Source organism: Lepisosteus platostomus, chromosome 13 (genome assembly GCF_059453375.1).
Source record: "Lepisosteus platostomus isolate fLepPlt1 chromosome 13, fLepPlt1.hap1, whole genome shotgun sequence".
Classification (NCBI taxonomy): domain Eukaryota; kingdom Metazoa; phylum Chordata; class Actinopteri; order Semionotiformes; family Lepisosteidae; genus Lepisosteus; species Lepisosteus platostomus.
In genome coordinates this window covers 29352522-29368782 of record NC_142623.1, presented here as the reverse complement: position 1 = coordinate 29368782, position 16261 = coordinate 29352522, and positions in this window count along the sequence as shown.

Genomic DNA, 16261 nt, shown 5'->3' with positions numbered 1-16261 from the left:
TGCACAGACCTAAACTGCTAAAATCATTCAAAAGCTCGTGCACCACAAGCTCTGCCATTGAGGATCTCTTCATTAGAGTGTTAGGGTTCCTTTGATCTCTTTTGGGCATTTTGTCATTTTGTCGATTTCCACAGCCAGAAGTTTACAACAAATTTCAATGTGTCATCTCACTGTGTTAGAGTTTGACGGGGAGTAGGGTGGGGATAATGATTGAGTAGTAGATGCTGATCAGAGTTATAAGTGTGGGTAAGGTAATGTGTGTGGGTAAGGTAATGCTGACTTTCATTAAGCTGGTTCAGTATTGTGTGGCTCAGTTCACAGCCGTATGATGTGGAAGGTTGTAATGTTACTGGGGAAAAAAAACGTTTCTTATGTTAGGACATGTGCTGATAAGGCAAGAATTGGTAGAAATTGGGAGGCTTGGAGCTTTTGTATGTGCTTTAGCAAAGTGATTTTTGATTCCATTTACATTTAACACTTGCTATTAATGCAGCTGTTTGCAAACTTTTAAAACAAATTGTTAAAGACAATTACTATAAATAAAATTAAATTGGTCCATATTTTATAGTTAAAAAGTGTTCATCTTTCAACAGTAAATGTGCCATATGTTTCTGTCTCGCATAGCACAACAGATTGTTAAATTATTCATATTAAAATTAATAAATATTAAATGAAACAGATTTCAATATGCCAACATAGATACCTTTTATTCTTACAGAAGAAATGTGATCTTAAAAAAATCAGTGTCTGTGATAGTTGTTGAAAGAGTATGAGTATAAAATGGGGACCAATGGTAAATTTATTCTTCTGAAGACAAACCAAATACAGTACATGCGTTGTCATCCAAATTCAAATTCCTTCTTAGAATATCATATTTTCCTTTCTGAATGTTATTAATGATCAATTAAATGTAAATGTGATATGTGTAATGGAATGTGGTGTAAACTCCTGAAGAATTTTAAAATGTAATAAAGATTAAATACAGTAAAATTACCTGAAGTGAGCCTTATGTAAATCTTCATTTGAAGGATGTTAAACAGTGTTAAGATTATAATTTAGTGTAATATGAAATACCTGTTAAGATTAACAATAAGAATCTAGTTTGTATTCATGTTTTTAAATATTGATGAAGTCATGTACTGAGCAAATGTTTTTACTGGAATAATAGTGATAGTGAAAATATTAATGGGGACAATCCTGTCCTTCATTATTTAAAAATAGTTATATTTGAAAATGAACAATTTGTACAGCCTAAGATCTTATATTTAATTGTCAAAATTATGTCTTCCTTTGATTTATAACAAATATGAAATGTATGCTTATATGCCAATGTCTGAATAATTCAAATGCTACTGTATGTAATGAGAAAAGAAAACAAAACTTATTTGCCATTAGTTGTGTGTCTGTGCTGCTACTCTGTTGAGAAGAATAATTTTCATATCAATACACTGAGGCCTGAAGCAGACAACAAAATCATAAAAAAATGCTCACAAGACTTAAGATTAGCTGGTTTTCAAAAGGAAAGTTTTATATCTAAAACTCCCTAGTCCTTGGATACAATCTTGAACAGCATTTGAGGAGTCAGATTTTGAAACTTTGCCCTGGAACTTACAGGAGTAAAATAAGAAACAACATATTTGCATATAACTATGGGAATCATTTGGTCAAGTACTGATACAATCCTTGCACTGTGGTCTTACACTTTGAAGCCTGTTTCTCCAAGGAAAAGGACATCATTACATGTATTTCTCTAAATCAGGGGTTTTCAGTTTGAAAACCCTTTTGATTAATCATCATAGAATTGTGTTACAGCCAGATGTTTTTATTATTTAATGGCTAATAGCAAGACAAGGCAAATAAAAGAATAGAATGAAAACAGAATGAAAGGACTGAAAGATAAGTAGACCTATTCTAGAATCCTCTCACAAACTCTTGGCTCAAATGTAACAGTTAGTTCCAGCTGTAAAAAGTTATCTTATCTTATGAGTACTGGATGTAAACCTGATAAACAATTGAGGGCCCCTGGTCTTAATATTGATAGAGAAAATGTTTCAAACTATCTTAGACATTACTGGCAAACCCTTTTGCAATCCAAATTAATTTCTACTTTGAAAAGCACAAAAAATGTACATCGATAATTTGTCGGAGCCCATTGTTCATCAAGTACACCCAATACTGGAAAGACTGGCCCTAACTAATTTATAATGTCAAATGGGAAGTGGAATTATTAAAAATTTGGGATCATTGACATATCAATCATATAGTTTATCTCCATTAAAAAAATATAACAATGTTAACAAGTGTCAATCACAAAATATCTTAATAGCACAAAGAAAAATAAATAGCATGATGTCTTTGTTTCGGGATCCTGAATGTCATAACTCAGCAATCTTTTGGGGCGGTGCTACCAATGCAATCAAAAGAAGCATTAATATGGTCTGCTTTCTATTTTCTACAGTTGGCGTTAGGATCAAGAAAAACTGGACGCCTTGACACAAAATGGCATTTTGAAGTTGCTCTGAGACATTGTTATGCCACGCCCCCAGAGGACTTGGCATTCCACCTTGCATTCCAACACAGTCCCCAATTAGCCAATTTATCCCATCTTATTTAATGCTGCTTCACAGTCTCCCCTTTGCTCAGTATTAGGGTTCTTCCTGGCTAGAGCTACTCCTATTCTTGCGATTATTTTCTACTTGGTTTTTGGCTTCCTGATCCTGGTTTGTTTTTCGACTACGTCTCCTGGTGTTTTGGTTTTGGTACTTTGATTCTCGCTTTGGTTTTGACTCTTGGCTTCCTTACGGCTTACGGCATCGCTTCTGGTTTTGTACCGGCTTGTCTACCCTCGGCTTTCGGACCTCGGATTGTTCTATCGACTACGCTTCTGGAAATTGCCCTGGTTTTCCGCATAGGGTTCTCACTACTAACTCGTTACAGAATACTGAGCCTTAACATGGACCCCACAGAAGGTTAGGAGATTCGCGCCATTCTCTCGCAACATTCCCACTGGTTGACTCAGCTGCAGGCTTCAATCCAGCAGATCACTGCTCACCTGGCTAATATGTCAACACAGCTAGCAGCAGTACCCACAGCCGCCGCAGCAGCAGCACCTGCCCCTGTAGAGGCAGTAGCCACTAGCTACTAGCCACTAGCGCTACCAAGGGACGTTCCTGCCCCTCCTGCAGCTCCTCATTCTTCCCGAGTAGCGCCGTTTATTATGGTGTTTGACAGAGATCCTAGCAAGTATAGGGCCCTTTTAGCTCAGTGTTTAATGTTTTTTTGCCTTCATCCAGAAGAGTTTTTTTCTCCCTTGGCTAAGGCAGCCTTTATTGTCTCCCTTTGTTCTGGAAGAGCTCTCGAATGGGCAACCTCGCCCTTATAGCAACAAGCTTTGCAGAGGGTATTTCACCACTCCTCCCAATCTCAGGATGCACCTTCCAGACTGATGGCTTTGAGGCAGGGCAAGAAGTCGTGGCGGACTACGCACTGGAATTTCGGGTCGTTGCGGCGGAGCTGTCCTGGGATGATGAGGTCTCGATCCCTCTTTTTAAGCAAGGGCTCTCGGAAGAAGTCAAAGACAATCTGTTTCTATTGCATCTAAGAGGAAAGTCCTTCAAGGAAGTGATTTCCTTAGTGATCGATTTGGATGATAGCCTTTGCCGAAGGGGAGGACGAAGAATAACAGAACCTTTCTGCACCTACTCAACTTCCCGCCCTTGCTCCCCCTGGTTTAACCCTCACCATTCCCCCCCGGAACCTGTGGAGATTGCTCACTTCCGCCTCTCTCCACAGGAGAGACAAAAGCGCATACAGGAGAATTGCTGTTTTTACTGTGGTCATCGGACTGTCATCGGACTGTCCCTCCCGCCCTCCACAATGCCCCCTATCTAGACCCAGTCCGCAGGCGGGACGCAGTAAGCATTTCCCTACGTCATCTAATGCCTTGTCTGTTCCCGCTTCACTCTCCTGGGGCTCGTCTAAACTTGACCTTCTCGCTTTTATCGATTCAGGGGCCGCCTTTGTGTTGTCACTGTCTCGTTAAACTCTCTCCAGGTAACTTTCCTGACATTCCTGAAACTTACACTGATCTGTCTGAGGCCTTCAGCAAACAGAGGGCACTGTCCCTGCCCCCCCCCCACGGGGCTTGCAATTGTGCCATCGATCTCCTACTGGGTGTTTTGCCCCCAAAAAGGAGAATTTACCCACTTTCACATGAAGAATCGGAGGCCCTGAAAGAATATATCCAGGAGGCACTTAAGGCAGGTTTCATATGCCCCTCTTCCTCTCCGGCTTGTGCAAGATTTTCTTTTGTAGGGAAGAAAGATGGTGGCCTCCGTCCCTGCACTGAATATCGAGGCCTCAACGCCATCACAATCAAAAACCGCTATCCTCTCCCACTCATTCCTTCAGCCTTAGAATCTGTTCGGGGTGCCACAATTTTTACCAAGCTGGATCTCCGGGGGGCATACAATCTTATTAGAATACGGGAAGGGGATGAGTGGAAGACTGCTTTTCTAACTCATGGTCATTATGAATATCTCGTCATGCCTTTCGGCCTTGTGAATGCACCTGCTGTCTTTCAACCTTTTATGAACAATGTTTTTTGAGATCTCATTCAGAAATGCCTCCTTGTATATTTTGATGATATCTTGATTTTTTCCGCTAACCTCCAGCTACATATCTCTCACGTAAGAGAGTACCTGTCACATTCGATTCATCACAAGCTCTATGTTAAGAAGGAGAAATGCATTTTTCATGTGTCCAAGATCCAGTTCCTGGGCTGTATCTTGTCACCGCAAGGGGTCACAATGGACCAAAGCAAGATCTTTGCAATTATGGATTGGCCAACCCCGAAAACCCTAAGACAGATACTACGTTTCCTGAGTTTCACAAACTTTTATAGGAGGTTTATTCGTAATTTTAGTTCCATAGTGGCTCCTATTACGGCCCTCACCCAGAAGGGCCCGCAACAGAGTAAATGGACCCCTCAAGCCGATGATGCCTTCTGACGCTTGAAGAACCTTTTTACCTCCGCTCCTCTTCTGAAACACCCTGATCCCACCCTCCCTTTTGTTGTTGAAGTTGACGCCTCGGGCCATGGTGTCAGGGCCATTCTCTCTCAGTGCCACGGGGACAAAGGCATCTTACGTCCTTGTGCTTTCTTCTCAAAAAAGTTGACCGCGGCTGAGATGAGCTACGATGTCGGAGATCGTAAACTCCTAGCTATCAAGTTGGCATTGGAACAATGGAGACACTGGTTGGAAGGGGACAACACTCTTTTCTCATCCTCACTGACCATAAGAACCTTTCTTACCTTCAGTCGGCTAAACGTCTATGTCACAGGCAAGCAAGGTGGTCTCTGTTTATCTCTAGATTCAATTTAATACAGTAATTATTTACACCCCAGGTACCAAGAACCTCAAAGCGGATGCCCTCTCATGCCTCCATGAACCTCCTAATGTGCAACAACCCCCAGAGCACATCGTCCAGCCCAGAAGGATTTTGGCTGCCGTAAGATAGGATATTGAACAGATGGTAAGACGCGCCCTGGAGAGCCGGCCAGTACCCCCGCAGTGTCCCCCGGACAGACTTTATGTGGTCAACTCCTGGTATTTACCGCACTCTTGAGTTGATTTCTAAAGACTTCTGGTGGCCTACTATTAAGAAGGATGTTGGACACTATGTCCGTGCATGCACTATCTGTGCCAGAATCAAGACTCCTCGCACTAAGACCCCTGGATTGCTTCAACCTCTACCCAATCCAGAGTGCCCCTGTAGCCACCTCCCGGTAGACTTTGTCACTGATCTCCCTGTCAGCCAGGGTTGCACCACCATCTTAGTCATCATTGAACGGTTCTCGAAATCTGCACATTTTGTTCCCCTGCCCGCTTTGCCCACTGCCCAAGAACTGACCAACCTTTTCATTCAGCGTGTTTTCAGATTCCATGAAATCCTCAAGGACTCAGATCAGTTGGTTTCCAAATTCTGGCATGCCTTCTGCAAAGCTCTTGGACCCTCTGTTTCCTTGACCTCGGCATACCACCCTAAAGCTAATGGGCAAACAGAACATACTAATCGAAAACTTCAGACTTTTCTCAGAGCTTACATCTCTACCATGCAGGACAACTGGGTTTCCCTACTCCCCTGGGCAGAATATGCCCACAATTCCCTCTCCACCTCTGCTACTGGTATGTCTCCATTTCAGTGTTCTCTTGGCTACCAACCCTCTCTCTTCCCGGACACCCTTCCAGAGATTCCAGGTGATGTCTGTACAAAATTTCATCAACAACCGCTTTATAGGTCCCTTTCATAGTCTGGCACAAATCACCCCGGTTACTTATCGCCTAGCCCTCCCTTGCTCGTTGAAGATTCACCCCACTTTTCACATATCCCTTCTCAAACCTTTCCACAGATCTCCTCTTTCTAGACCACAGCCCCGGCCCCCACCCCCATGGACCATTGATGGACTCCTTGCATTTACTGTGAATATGATCCTGGATTCTCGCTGGGTCCGGGGCAAGTTACAATACCTCGTTGAATCATTACAGACCTGAGGAACGCTCCTGGGTTCCAGAAAAGGACATTTTTGACCCACAACTAATTGTTAATTTCCGCCGGTGTCTCGCCAATCAATCCCCTGGGGTGTCGGGAGCTTCCCCTAGGGAGGGGGGTAATGTTATGCCACGTCCCAGGAGGACTTGGCATTTCACCTTGCATTCCAACTCAGTCCCCAATCAGCCAATTTATCCCAGCTTATTTAATGCTGCTTCACAGTCTCCCCTGTGCTCAGTATTAGGGTTCTTCCTGGCTAGAACTACTCCAATTCTTGCGATTATTTTCTACTTGGTTTTTGGCTTCCTGATCCTGGTTTGTTTTTCGACTACGCCTCCTGGTGTTTTGGTTTTGGAACTTTGATTCTTGGTTTGGTTTTGACTCTTGGCTTCCTTACGGCTTATGGCATCCCTTCTGGTTTTGTACTTTAGCACCAGCTTGTCTACCCTCGGCTTTCGGACCTCGGATTGTTCTATCGACTACGCCTCTGGAAATCACCCTGGTTTTCTGCATAGGGTACTCACTACTAACTCGTAACAGACATAAGTAATTACTGCTTTTTAAATTAAACCTTTTTTAAATTGATTTTTAATTATTTCAAAGCATTCTGATAATAAACAGCCATTAAAAATGAAAACAAGTAATTAGTGTCACTATCAGTACTTGATTTTCATCTGAACACACTATTGATTTACAGTCTGCCTGTCCCAGTAACAGTTAAAATCTTGTTTTTTTTATTATTTTTATATCAAGCTTTCTTTCATGTCTTGTATTATCAGATGTTCTTGGCTTTAGAGGTCACATTAAGTATTAATTGGAAGGCTGAGTGCATATTTGGGATACAGCTGACATCTCTTAAATGATGGTGACTGATAGTTAATAAAATGCAGCCTCATTTTTTAATGTTGTAAATTGTAATGTTGTCTTTAAGGTTACTCCTGCAACTTCTGAGATTATTTCAGAGGGGTTATGATTATAGTAGTGTAATGCGTGTATCTGTGACATTCCCTAATCACATTTGCTTAATGTGATTGACTATTAAGTCAAGTCCCATGATGATCCTTGTCACAAAGCAAATTTATAACATTTGTCAACACACAAATGCTTCATATTGTTGGGTTGTTTTCCTCCAATATGCATGTTCATTTGACATAATATAATGGAAATAAGCTACTACAGTATACACAAAATAACTAGTGCCATGCATTTGGAGTAAAAACCCCTGAACAGCCTCAGGCTGAAGTCAAGGTTTGGAAACTTTGACTAGAGACTAGAACTTTCCATTGAGCTGAGATCACTGCATAGACAGGACAAAACCCTGTTCATTTTGAAAACGTTCTAAAAAGTTCCCCACCCGTTAGTAACAGTTACGTAGTCTTTCTTCCTCTTCTTTTACTTGCCTTAACTTTTCCACTTTTTTCAAAACAAAACAATCTAAAACTTCCTTCTTTTCCACATCTTCATCAGAAGCATCTACAGATCTCCTATCTCTCCTCCTTGCCCTTTTCAATTTTGTTCCCATAAAGTGTTTAGATGTCCCTGAACCTCTCTTGGAACTTAGCTCTTCCACCTGTCAGCTTGGTTCTTCATCCTTAACCAATCAACTTTGTTAGTGTAGTAATGAACTGGCTTTACACATTGCACGTGACATTAATTTATCCCTTCTGTGGATTACTGTCTCATCTCCTCTCAAACACACCTCAGTACTAGTTACAATACTCTTGCCTACTCTTGACTGAATCATTATATTCAAGTTTGTTTATATTTGTTGCCTCACATTCAAAATGTTTGGAAGTGTTCTTGCCGATCATCTGAAACATCTTATTTATAACCTGTATGAGTTTTCCAGATTGGATTTTGGCCTCATCCTAGTAAACAATCTGCCTTGGAACCCATTGTTAATTTTTTTTTTAAATGTTAGTACTATACCACCTTTAATATTTGCCTTCCTTTGTCTTAGCACTGCTTTGGATACCATTAGATTACACTTAGTCTAGATTCTTTTTGTTGATGAAAACAACACTTCAAGCCCTGGGTGTTCTCCAGGGTTCCATTCTTGTGATTTGATTTTTAACAATATATGCATTCTTTTGGAGCTGTGATACCTCAGACGGCAAGGGCATCTAGCTCCTGACTGAAAGGTCCTGGGTTCAATCCCAGGCAGGGGCAAGCAATGTAGTTTCTCTAATTCCTTCCAGAGAGCCCCCAGGTCCACTCAGCATGCTTTCCAAATAGTACCAGGGGTTAATCCTTCCGGGGGTAATAGGCCAGCCGGAGCATGATGCTGACCACATCATCTCCACTTCCAGTGTTGGATGGTCAAGAAAAATGGTGGCCCTTGCCCCCATTCATTCCCCATGGGCCTTTATGCCCTGAAAAGAGCCTACCTACCAATGCATTCTTTTGGGCATGTAATTGATCAGCTAACCTTTTATGTCATTCCTATGCCGAAGACACCCACCATTTTATGAAAATTACCACTGGAAATTACTCTCAAATTTCACAGCTCTCTGCTTGCTTGTAAGACATTGAGGGCTGGACGTCTGCCAGCTGTCCTCAATTAGACACTAATAAGACAAAGCTTCTACTAGTGGGATTTCACTCTCAATTTAAAAAAATCTCAGTCCCTTTTCTCTCACTTTTCAGACAAATTGTTGCCTGCTGTCTTTAGCTTATGTGTGTATTATTGGGTTCCCTTTGAAGGACTTCTGACTTACTTCCTAGACTTCGTTTGTGGTGAAATTACCCTTTTACCACTTTCAAAACATTACTAAAGTCTGTTCCTGTTTCTTGCTTATAGTGACATTCTCTGCCATGCTTTTATAATCTCTCTTTGATTGTTGCAATTCAGTCTGCATTGGCTGTTCATCACATTATCAGAACACTACAACTGTTTTAAAATATTAGTCTTGTTTAGAAGGAAAATCACATTACTTCTCACCTGTCCTTACTGCATGGAAATTAGATTTATGTTTTGCTCATGTATAAATTCCTTCCGAACTTTGGTCTGGATGTTGTCACATTATGTTCCTGTCTGCAAACTGAAGTTTTGTTCTGGCTGTCTTGTTACAGTATATGAGGTCAAAATACATCAGTCCTAGAAACTGAGAAATTTTCTTCTCACTTACGTGTATAATGTGGGAAAAAACCCACTTTATTATTGTCAGTCTTCTCAATATTTGTGTCAATGATAGGCTAATGTACTATTGTGGGATCTGCGGTTGTACAGTTCTTAGTAAATTTTGCATATAGTTCTTAAGACAGATGTTTTTAATATACTCATAACAGCCCTCTTTATGTGAGTACATATTAATTTATACAGTTTCTGTATTGTATATGAATTTATTTTAAAGTATAGCATCTTTTGAAGGGTGTTTTCCTTTGAACAGTGTTATACAAAGCAAACATTGATTGACCTCTTAAATAAAAAAAACACACTTAATAGGCTGAAATGAGCAGTGTCTGTAGCAGAGACTGACAGACCCATGAAGGTCAGGGGACAAAAATGTACTGTAGTACTTAAGGCCATATTTTATTGTCTTATAGTCAGATTTAACCATACTTTCTAAAAATTGCAAACAGTTATGAGTTGAAGGAAAAAGGGGTGAAAATAGCTTTAGTATGACAGCTTAACAATAAGAACATGACAGCAGGAACTGGGTGGCAGTTATTATCAGGTAATCATCTGGAGTCATTGTGACAGCTGTTCCAAATTCATTTTCATGGAAACCGCTTGCAAGCATATAAACACCAAAGCCTGATACTGTAAGTCCAAGGTAAGGATTACTTCTGGATAATAAAAAAAATATGTATGATTGGACAATTTATAATTATTGCAGGGTGCATGGTGGAGTAGTGTACATGTATAACATTTCTGCCTCGTGGCACTGGGGCCCTGGTTCAGTTCCTGGGGTGCTATCTGCATGGAGTTTGTATGTTCTCCCCATGTTTGTGCAGGATTCCTCTGAAAGCTCCAGTTTCCCCAAAGACACACTGGTGGGTAAATGAAATTCTGGGAAAATTGGCCCTGGTGTGAGTGTCTGAGCTTGTGTCTATCTGGCCCGTGAAGGACTAGGGTCCCGTAAGGGGTGTATCCTGCTGTGCGCCCATTGTTTGCTCCTGCGACCCTGAACTGGATGAAGCGTTTAGAAAATAGATGGATGGATGGTTATTGTAAATGTTTAAATGGTGCTTACATTAAATGAAGTAGCATAAGTGCTGGTCACCCTATTTTGAACTGCAATAAAATTATCAACCATTCTTTAACTAACAAATTCTGCCCAATAAAAGCATAGATTAAACAGGAGACAGGACAATGAGTGTTTGGGGCAGCTTCCTTCTGACCCATACTGTAAAAATAGTGTTTCAGAGATAGGACACTTGGATGATTGTATTTTAGATCAGTTTGTAATGACTGATTTGAAGAATTACGCAAGATTGGATTTCAGCCACTTATTTTTCATATCTGATCACAGACATTTTCAAGTCTGAAGGCACAAGGACATTCTTCCTCGGATAATATTTACTTGAGTGGGAAGAAAAATACATTAATGTGAAACATTACCAAGAATTCTCTGGGCAAAAACTCCAGCATCTGAAAGAAAAGGGAAGTTTGAAGCAGATTAAAATGGAAAAAACCTAAGGTTGTGCATTGTTTTCTCCTTTTATGTTAATCTTTCTCTTTAATGAATTTATCACATAATCAAGAAGGAGAGCCCTTTGAAAAGTGGCTGGGCTAAGCTTTTAGGGAGCAATATGTCTCTGTGAGCCTTAATGAGGATTCTGCAGTTGATGTTTGTGTGCTTCCAGGAGATGTCTTTTCACTGTGTCAGCACTTTCCAAGGAGTCTTGATTGCAGAAAAGCACATATACCATATCAAGATGTGGAGGATTCTAGCCTTCAGAAGGGTAACATTGATGTAAAATTTCTGTAGATATACAGCTGATATAGTGGAGGTTAATGGGGATTTTGCACCCCACACATTTTTATCCCGATTGATTTTACAAATATATACAGTAGTACCATTTTAATTAATGACAAATCCCAAGCCATAAACTATAGCCCTGAGCCAGCCTGTCACCAGAGTAAAAATGCTGGTTTGGGTGGTCTATCACTACTGGCTTTCAGAACCCCTCCAGGCCCCTATGAGGAACCAGGGGTCTCTTTTCAGAGACTCCAGCTCAGTCTTAAAAAAAACAGTTCATTACAGACAAATTAGTCAGCAACGGATCTTTCTGTCAAACTCAATTTTTATTCTTTAAAACATATTAACTCTTCCCTTTCCTTCCCTGGAACCACTGCACTCCCAATTGTGCCTTCCCTTCACTGGAAGAAACATGCTCCCTGGCTCTTCAGAGATCTACTGGCACACCTCACATGGCTTAGCCCTCAGTGCCCAGTTTCCAACTATAATCAGCACTGCTCAACAACTCCACAAAGACTATGGAGAATTCAAATTAAATCCAGCAATACATGGTAGAGACAAAATGCTAAATTCACTGTGGCTCTATAAATTATCAGCTAACTCCACTCCAAAACAAACTCTTGTAAATCCTTCAAACTTTAACTGGATTTAGTACTATAGGCCTGATGCAGATGTTAAAACACAGGAATAAAATATCTACTCTAAGCTCTATATATTCACCTTTTTCCTGACTCTCTCTACCTGAACTACAGGAGCTTAGCCGCAGCCCCTGTGTTCTGCACCTGACTGCTATTATATCTTAATTGCCGATCTTGTGGAATTTTCCATTATCCAAAGTGTCAAACAAATGAACCCATTTTCACCCACTTTATTCTAATCAGCCAATTAAGAAAGGTGTGGCATATTTCCTCTTGAAAGAGGAGGCTGCAATCAAGTGTCAGTTCGCTCCATCACAAATACATCTTCCAAAAGTCTTCAGGACTCTAATTGACTTAATCAATAGCATCAAAGTCCCTGTATCTCACCTGGAGTCAATAATGTTCTTACAATATCTGTAACACAGTAACAAAATGTCCTATTTCTATGAAAAAAAACTTAACAAATGCATTTTGCTCAAACTCTTCATTGCTGGTTCTCATTAGCCTCCTTCATGAATTTAATTACCTGTCATTTCAGTCATCCTTGAGTTCACCACTACTGTAGACATTAATGGAGAATGAATCCTGATTCATTGGCATCTTCAAATCTTCCCCAGATCACGGTTCAACAAATGTAAGAATTTGTTGCCTGGACATGCCTGAAAGTTAATTGCCATGCTACAGCCATGATGTAAAGGAGAGTAACCACTACTATGGATCATATCAAGAAAGAACAGATTGACCAAGAGAACTGGATTGAAAAAAGATTCCATGGAGGAAGCAAATCAGGCAAATGTAACTGAATATTTGTGGCTAGATTTTGGATTGTTCCATAATATAAAATAAAGAGTAGGAATCTTTAGAAAACAGAAGGCCATAAGATCATTCAAATAGAAAGTCTCAGCCAAGGCTACAGTCCGAAGCAAAGTTTTCCATCTCCATATGAATTTGTCACGCAGGATGGAGGTGTCCTCATAATCACACTCCAGGGGACATTGTATGAAATTAAATCTTATTCTGTATTTAAGTCTGCTTGGTTCCCATTTTAAGAAAGAAAAAAAAGGTACGTGGGTCAGAAATGTCACACCTTACTATTCATGGCACTGTTTTGGTGACTTCATTATAAACCTGTACAAATATATACAGGTGGGTTGCTGCGTCAGCGTGCATAGTCTGCAAAGGCACAAGTAATAGGTTGAATAGAGAAGAGAGAGAAAATAACGTTTCAGCTGTGAAGCCTTCTTCAGGGCAGGCAGCAAAGATTAAATAGCACAGAAGAACAAAAGCTGGGAGAGGGGAGAGGCTGAGAGACTACTCAGGAAGTGCAAAGTGCAGAGGGGTTAAGAAAGATGTGAAGTCAAAACCTGCATGAGAATATAGAAGATTACATTGAAATAAGTCAGTCATTGAGAGAAGGAGGAAGGTGTGAACCCAGTTTCAGGATGAGTTTAGTTTCTACAGTCTTTCTGCTATGGGAGTTGAGAAACCCTTCTTTGAGAACAGAGACAGAGAGATCAGTGTGATCATGGCCATCTGAGATTAAATGAGAAACTATGTGCTTGGAGAAATCTTTAATCTTCAAAGCCCTAACATGTTCTCTGAAGCGGTCTCCTAGCCTCCTTCTGGTTTCCCAAATGTAGATACAGTAGCTGGGCATTATTTGCAAGAGATACAGTAAATGAGGTTGCTCAAGGTACAGGGTGTCGTCTGGGTGATCCGGAATTGACCTGTGTTGTTAGATATGTATTGGCAGGTGATACAGCGAGTTCTGCTGCAGGGGAAGGTGCCTGGTGGGGATGATTGCCGAGTGGGTGGTCAGAAAAAAGTGAACCGATGGAGGGATCACCCTGTAAAATGGAGTAGTTGTTAATAATGGTCCTGGGGGTAGAAAATGTGTTAGTACTAGTAGGGAAGCACCAAAGGAATGCGGTTGTGAGACCGGGAGTTCCTGATTGAGTTGATGATCCGAGGGCTGTTTTTGGCCTGGATGAGGGCCCTATCGATAACATGGATGGGGTAACCTCTGTTGATGAAAAAAGAATGCTTTTTGAATGCTTGGCTCCAGAAATCCATGTCACCACTGCAAAAATATTGGCATAGCTAGGTCCCATCCTGGTGTCCATGGTGCCCAAATATATACATGTACAGGATCTACATCATTATTGAATGTCTGGATTTATATTTCTTTTTAGATAGAATAAGGAAAACGTAGTTCAAGTAAGTACTACGTCAGCATGCGTTGGCTGCAAAGGAACAACTGACACCCGAAGAAGGCTCCACAGCTGAAACACTGTGTATTCTTTCTTCGCTTTTCAACTTGGAATAAACCTTTACTTGATCCTAAGGAAAAAATAAATTGACAGTGGATTGATAGCACATAATCTGAGTAGTCTTAAGGCGGCTGCACACAATAATGCCTTAAGCAAAGAATCATCAAACTCCATCAATTAACACTGTTGTGTTGAGCTCTTGGATTTTCCATGAACCTGAAGCTGAGTTAATCAGGTTTTAAGAGAGAGAGATAAGATTGAGTTAATCAGGTTTTGTTAATGTGATCACAGAACATGCGATCTGTGATCACAGAACATGCAATTTGCTTTTACCATTCGACTATCGAAACTGTATTTGTAATTAAGACTTAATGATAGTAATACACATAATTGAAACATGAGGCATATACTGTATTTACAGGAATTATGTGGCTTTAATTACGTTTCCTGTTTGAAATCTTTTCACTTTCAAGCATTTTAGTTTTCTATTTTTGTCCCTATGTAATCTGTGGACTCTGTTGTGAATTGATTTTTCATAAAATAAAAGCAATTGTCTGTGACTATTATTATAGATTTTATTCAACAAAAGTATGGTTGACAAAGAAAAAAATCTATTACTCTATAAGACCCCTTTGTATTTTACTTTCCATTAGCTTCAGCTTTAAATTCTTCTGTGTAGCTTTTAATTTCCAACATATGTGTTTACATTTAAGGTTAAATTGTAACCTATTAAAATTGGTTTTGATAGAGAAAACAGACCACTTTAGGTTAAGGAACATAGGTATGCTGCTTCAAAGTAAATCTTACAGATTGCAATATCTGATAGTTTTAACCATTGTGGCTGCTAGTCAACATTAATGAGGAAATTCATTTTCATGTAATTGGCAAGGAATGCTTTGCTCTAATTAAAATCCCAGAAGTGTTATGAGTTAAAAATAACTTAAAACACTGACAAATGACCCCGTTTAGATCTGGAGTCTCATTCATAAGTTTCACAGCATGTCATCAGGCCTGAAAGAGAATATTTAATTATGGATTAATATAAGACTGATCAAGGCATTCGCTACATAAACATTGATAATGTACGTCTATGCTGAGATAAAATACATTAGTGCTTGCCAATTCATTTATTAACATTCATTTCAATGCATTTTTGTAAATATACAGTACAGTATGCATTTCTAATTGCAGTGAAATTAAACTCTACAAACATATCACATTTTCTTTGTGTTCTGCAAATGGAGAAGCTGTCTCTGACTGAGAACCGGTGGATTTATAGACAGGCCTTGACTAACAAGTGCCTAGAACCTGGAAAGAAAAGGTTAATTTGACACTTTTTTCTAAAAAATAAGGTGAAATGACAATTAGGAAACCCAAGAGACCTCAGAAACTGAAACTGCCCAACTCTGGAATAACTGTTAAAGTGAATTCAGATCTCAGCAATTATTCCCCAGCATACAGTATCATTTTCTTGACAAGGCACATATTCACAATAATACTGATGGATCCTTAGTACAAGCCAGCACCTTTAATTGTCTCTCAAGAAAAGTCACTGCAATGAAGCTATAACATTATGATGTTACACTGCTGACACTTTACCAATGATAACAATTTTACTTGTAAGTAAAGTCACATACTGTATACAGTAGGTAGAAGTGATTATACACACATGCAAACCGATGACATACTGGTGCTACTGGACTCTGCTACTGGACAGTGGACAGTCTTGCCTCATCTTTTTACTAAGAAAAAGCCAAATAAAATAAAACAGCTTAAGGAAGTCTTGAGGAAGCTAAACTTGTTATGATAGAAAAGTCATCACATGCTATAGACAGAAACCAGCAATGATCCAAGTCTATTGTGTTTTATAGACTTT